Source organism: Equus asinus, chromosome 22, assembly GCF_041296235.1.
Source record: "Equus asinus isolate D_3611 breed Donkey chromosome 22, EquAss-T2T_v2, whole genome shotgun sequence".
In the NCBI taxonomy this organism is placed as follows: domain Eukaryota; kingdom Metazoa; phylum Chordata; class Mammalia; order Perissodactyla; family Equidae; genus Equus; species Equus asinus.
The window spans coordinates 55,324,353-55,329,628 of NC_091811.1; the positions used below are offsets into that span (position 1 = coordinate 55,324,353).

General features: G+C 60.0%; 1 long non-coding RNA gene across 1 annotated transcript; it reads left to right on the forward strand.

The window, feature by feature from the left end:
- Positions 1-1,598: 1,598 nt before the first annotated feature.
- On the forward strand, positions 1,599-3,726 carry LOC106828192 (uncharacterized). Its single transcript, XR_011496942.1, has 5 exons — positions 1,599-1,839; positions 1,945-1,990; positions 2,121-2,612; positions 2,974-3,298; positions 3,463-3,726. It is a non-coding gene; the product is annotated as an uncharacterized lncRNA (long non-coding RNA).
- The last annotated feature ends 1,550 nt before the right edge of the window (positions 3,727-5,276 follow it).

A 5,276-nucleotide genomic window follows, 5' to 3' on the forward strand; every position in this document is an offset into this window, starting at 1 on the left:
TTGGGGAATTCTTGGATGTGTTCTCTCCAGCAAATGATTGATGACACCATTTTCAACAAATGATCTTTATCTCGCCTCTTGTCTCCCAAATTTATGATTTTGCCCCTAAGCACCAGGCTAGACAAGCAAGGACCCGGTGAGTTCGGGGGTGGGGGTGGGCTGACTTGGGGTGGGGTCCAAGAATTAGTGGGGTGGCTCCAGGCCCCCACAGCAGGGAGAAGCCGCCCCTGCCGTCTGTGTCTGGGCTCCTGAGAAGGAAAGTTCTGCAAGGAGTTTGATTTGGGTCTCAAGAAGCTAGAGGGGCTGGAGCGCCCCTTCCCAGTAGGAAGGGGAGCAAATGCCAGGAGAAAGAGGGCCAGGCTGGTCTCCTGGGGGTAAGAAGGGAGGGAGAGGCCTGTCCCTGCTGTGAGGGAGGGAGATGACTGGCACGTCCAGTCAGTCTTTAAACAGACGGGTGTCTCTGCCACGCTCCAGGCCCAGGGGCAGACACAAGACACTGATCCCGCATGGCTGGGGCTGAGGCACTGTTTGGTCCCACTGAGCAGCCCTATATCACACTGCCAGGATGTGCAAGGACGAATAAGAGCCCGACCTTGCCCTAGAGGCACTCAAGTACTTGTGAGGGGAAAACAGACTCCCAAATAGATAATGCCCCAGGACAAGTGCCGTAAAAAAGAGGTGTGTATAAAGTCCATGGGAGCACAGAAACGTCCCGCCTGGGGGTGTCAGAGAAAAAATCCCAGAGAGTGGACATTTGAACTGGGCCTGGAGGAATGAGCGGGAATTTGCCAAGTAATGACAGAAAAGTACGTGCAAAGACAGGGAAGAGCAGGATGTGTGTGCAGAACCGTGAGTAGGGAGGCAAGGAGGCAACCTGGTGAGACGGGAGGCCAGATCAGAAAGGATGAGGGGGGCCGAGCAGGAGTCTGGCCCTTTTCTGGCAGGCAATGGGGAGCTACCAGAGGTTTAAGGAGGAGAGTGACCTGCACTGATTTTTGTTTTCGGAGGAGAATGTGGGAGGTGCAGAGGAGAGGCGGTAGGCCCCGCGGCCACTTAGAAGGCGGAAGCGTGTCCGGGCTGAGATGAGAATCCGCAAGGACTGACAGGTTGGGACCAGGCGGCGGCCAGGGAGCTGGGAGCTGGCAGGTTGAATCTCAAACCTCCATCGGTCTGGATAGAGAGACTCTAAGCATGAGGCTGCTCCGGTTTTCCTCACTGCCCAGCGCCGGCGGTCCAGCGTGGGTGTGGAGATGCGCAGGAAACGGGGGACTCTGAGTCACCCACATTTTTGAGGGGTGGGGAGGAGCTGGACCTTCCTCACAGAGCTGAGGGATCGGGGGAGTTAGAGCCAGGCCTGGCTGGAGGGTCGGACGTCTGAGTTGCGTGTGCCATCAGCAGGGGGGCGTGGCCAGGAGAACAGAGATAAGCAGAAACCCGCCCATTTGGTGGCCGAGGGAGGGGGCCGCGGGGCGGGGCCCCCTGTGGCCAGCAGAGGGCGCGCGGGAGGCGGGCCGGCCCTGGAGAGGGCTCCCGCGAGGGCGGCGGCGAGGTGGCAGCGCGGGCCCGGGCGCCCTCTGCCGGGCCGGCCCCGGAAGCCCGGACTCGCCGCTTCCGCAGCGGAGTCTCCCCTCCCGCTCTCCCGCCGCGCGCGCTGGGCTGCGCTCAGAATCCCCCAGGGAACGGGGGTCCCGCCCTGGAGAAGCCGTCTAGGTCTGGGACAGCCAGTTCTGGGGCCACCCGTCGCATTGTTGGGCTCCCTCTCCGGCTTCTCGGACCGTTGGCTCTCCAGCTTTTGCTCGATCTCCTCCGGCGACCCCCCAGCACCCTCAACATGCATGTGTGAGTGTGGGTGTACCTACGCCTGCGCACGCAGGGAGGGTGTGGCTCGAACTCGGCTCTCATTTGCATACAACAAATTGCTTTCCCTTCCATTACTTCACGCAGTCCTCCTTTCAACCGAACAGGACAGGAGTACGGCCCCATTTCACAGGTGAGGAAATGGAGGCTTCAAACGCAGGTCGCAGGGTTAGTAAGTGCAAGACTTAAACCCTGGCTTCCACCCCAAGGCTATATTTGGTGTCCCTACTCTGTGCTAATCAAGGTGTGGTCCCTGTTCACAGAGGGTCACCCAGTGGAAACAGAGGAACGAGAGGACTCCGGCCCGGCTGGCGCAAGCAGGGCAAGGTTCCCGAAGGAGCCCTCGGAACAGGAATAGGGGTACAGGAAGGACGTTTCTGGAAGTGCCCTGAGCGCGCCAAAGCGGGGGGCAGGCGGGCGAGGTGCCGCCGGAGCCCCTCTGCGGATCTTCGAGGAGGTCGGCGCTGCCCATGTGGGGTCCGACACTCGGACTCATCCAGACACAGCCCGCCCCATCCGGCTGGGGAGAGGTCCCCGGCAAGCCCTGGGTGGAGCCAGGTCCCGGGGCCACCCAGGCGTCTGTCCCGGTGGGCGGTGAGAGTGAGAGCACCTGGTCGTTCGCCGCCTACCCCTCGGGCCCCGCAGCCCCTTTCGTGCGGGAAGGACGGCCGCCTCCACCTAGGCTTCCGCCAACTTTAACCATATTATCTCTCCTGCCCCTACGAGTTTCCACAGTAAGGGGGCGGGGGTTGCAGGTAATTCGCCTTCAGCCCCCGGGAACGACGTCATCATTCCTTTACACCATCCCCTCAGGTCTGACTCCAACGGGGAAGTCCTTCCTGGTGTCTGACCACCATTCCTCCTGCTGCAACTTCAGCTAAACCTTACAAGTTCTGTCCTCAGCGGAGCAAGTCGGTGCTTTAACATTCCTTCTCTTAGCTAAATAATCCAAAGCTCCATTCCCTCTTCCACGCTGACATCCCGTTTCCCCATCCTGACAAGGCTTCCCTTTAAGGGCCCCTATCTTTGCTTTCTGCCGGCTTTCACCGTCAAGATAATCCAAGATTGCTTTCTGATTGGCTGCCCCCTCCCTTCCAATTTCCCCTTTCACTACAGGACCTCCCCGGCCGTACCAGTATCCAAGTACCACGCGCCTGGGCGCGTAGATGGACTCAGTTTCCTCGGTGGGAAGTTGCACTGCCTCTGTGGTGCCCCTCTGTTTATGGGAGTTCTGCTCCACCGCACCTAGGTCATCTCACCCACCCCCAGCTTCTGAACAGGACGCCGCCACATTCTGTCATTGATCTCAAAACTATTTGAGCGCCTACTATGCCTCCGGTCCGAGTTCCTCGCCTCAACTCCCAGCCCCTCCGGCGGCTCCCTAGGCTTAGAGGAAGGAGCGGGAGATCCAGGAGTGCCGATCTCCAGTCCAGGGCGCAGGGTAAGAGAGCTGAAGGTCGTCGGTGACTGGGTGAAGCCACTGGGGTAGGGCGGGGGTGGGCAGACGCCGGCGGGTCTGGGTGCTCAGGGGCCGCAGAAAGGACACTGCGCCAGGCGCCGCTGCCTCCCAGCGCTCGAGCCCAGCGCAGGATTTCCCATTCTTAGCGCAAGGAAGACCCCTTGTGGCTGTTGTGAGAAGAGCCGGCGAAGAAAGGAGGCCAGAGCCGGGAGATGACAGTCCCCTGCCCAGCCTCCCTGCTATCCTGCCTGGGGTAGGGACTTGTTCTCTAGGGGGCCTTCGTGGCTCGCTATGCCCCGAAATCCTCCACCCATTCCCATACCATCAAAACCCAATAACTGGGACTTCGGGAATAGAGTCTTCTCGCCAAACCACAAGGAAAAATAAAACACAAACAGTAGCAAGTGAAACTGTGGTTAGATTCCTGGAAGGACTTCTCTCGAAGCGGCTGGGAAGCAGGAGGATGGATTGCGATGAAGGGATGAAAGAAGACAGGCTTTCCGACCCTCCCCTTCCCTGGCAGTGGGGAGAGCGTTCTCCGAGTTCTCCGAGGAATCCTCAGCCCCTGCCCTGCGGCTCCTTCCCGCTCACAGCGAAGGAAGCTCTCCCCAGCCGGGGGCTCAGGTAGTGTCAGCGCCAGGGGCCGTCCCTCTGCCCACCCTTAGGAGGGATGGGGGGTGCGCAAGGTCATCGAGGACAGGGACGGGACCCCACGTTCGTCACGATAGATCGTTGCACTCCTGAGAAGATGCATCCCACCCCCACTCGCGTCTGAGCTCCTTTGGGGAGCGGAAGCGCGCTAACAGTGCTGCGCCCCTTCCCCCACCCTTTGACGCTGTTAGCTACCAAGCCCGGCCCGGGCAATGCAAATGTGCATACATTTGCATCCCCAGCTGCGCACAGCTGCGTCCGGCTTTGGGCCATAAATTCGTGGAGGGAGGCTCCGGGCGAGCGGGTCCCGCGCCGCCGCCGCGCCTGTTCGCGCCCCGGGGGCCGCGGGTTCTCACGCCTCCCTGAGCAGCCGCCGGCGCTGTCCGGCCCTGCCCCGCCTAGCGCCACCTTCTGGGCGTCTGTCTGCCTCGCATGCCGCAGCTGCAGCTGCAGCCGCAGGCCAGGCCTGAACCCCCAGATCCCCCTTCCTCCATCTCTCTTGGACTCGACCGGGTCATTGTCTCCTAAATCTATTCACGTCTCTCTGACGCCTCGGGCCGGGGGCTTCTGGTCAGATTTTCGTGCCAGGACTAGTGGTAGCCTTCTAGGTGGCAGTCCTGCCTCCGTGGGTACCTTGCTAGAAAACAGGTCTGATCATGGTCAACAGCTTAAAACACTGCAGACCCCCTAGGCTTGCAGAATAAAGCTTATATTGCTCACTCTCGCCAAGAAAAGCCCCTCACGTTCTGCCGCATCCCTCCTTTCTTTATCTTCAGTTTTGTCTCCTGCATCGTAGCCAGACCCAGGCCCACAACAGCCTGTGCTTCAGTTACACAAAATTGCAGGCGAGTCATCAGACTCCCCGTGAGCTCTCTCCCTCTGCCTGCCCTTTACCTGCGCCTCGTCTCCACCTGGACCGCCCCTCCCTCTTGTCTGTCCTCTGGGGAGATCTCCCTAATTTCTCTCACTTCGTTGCTGTGTCCCAGTTCCCACAGAGCTTGGTCCCAGGAGATGCTCAGAAATACTGAATGAGTGAGTGAATGAATGAATGAAGAATAAAGCTGCAGTTGTCCCAGGCACTAGGAATATGACACACATACAGACACTCAGGGCTCCACTGGTCCCAAGTGGCCTTCACATGACCTCTGTGAGCCCACAGGAGAGCCCCTCTCCCCGGTCCTTTTGGGTCCTCTCATACCTCTCCAGGCACCCCCAAGGGGGTGAGGGGTGAGAAGCCAGGAGGATTATGAGTGGGGGGAGCTGGCGCAGTGACAGAGCACCTGACTCAGAGTCAAGAGGCCTAGGTTCA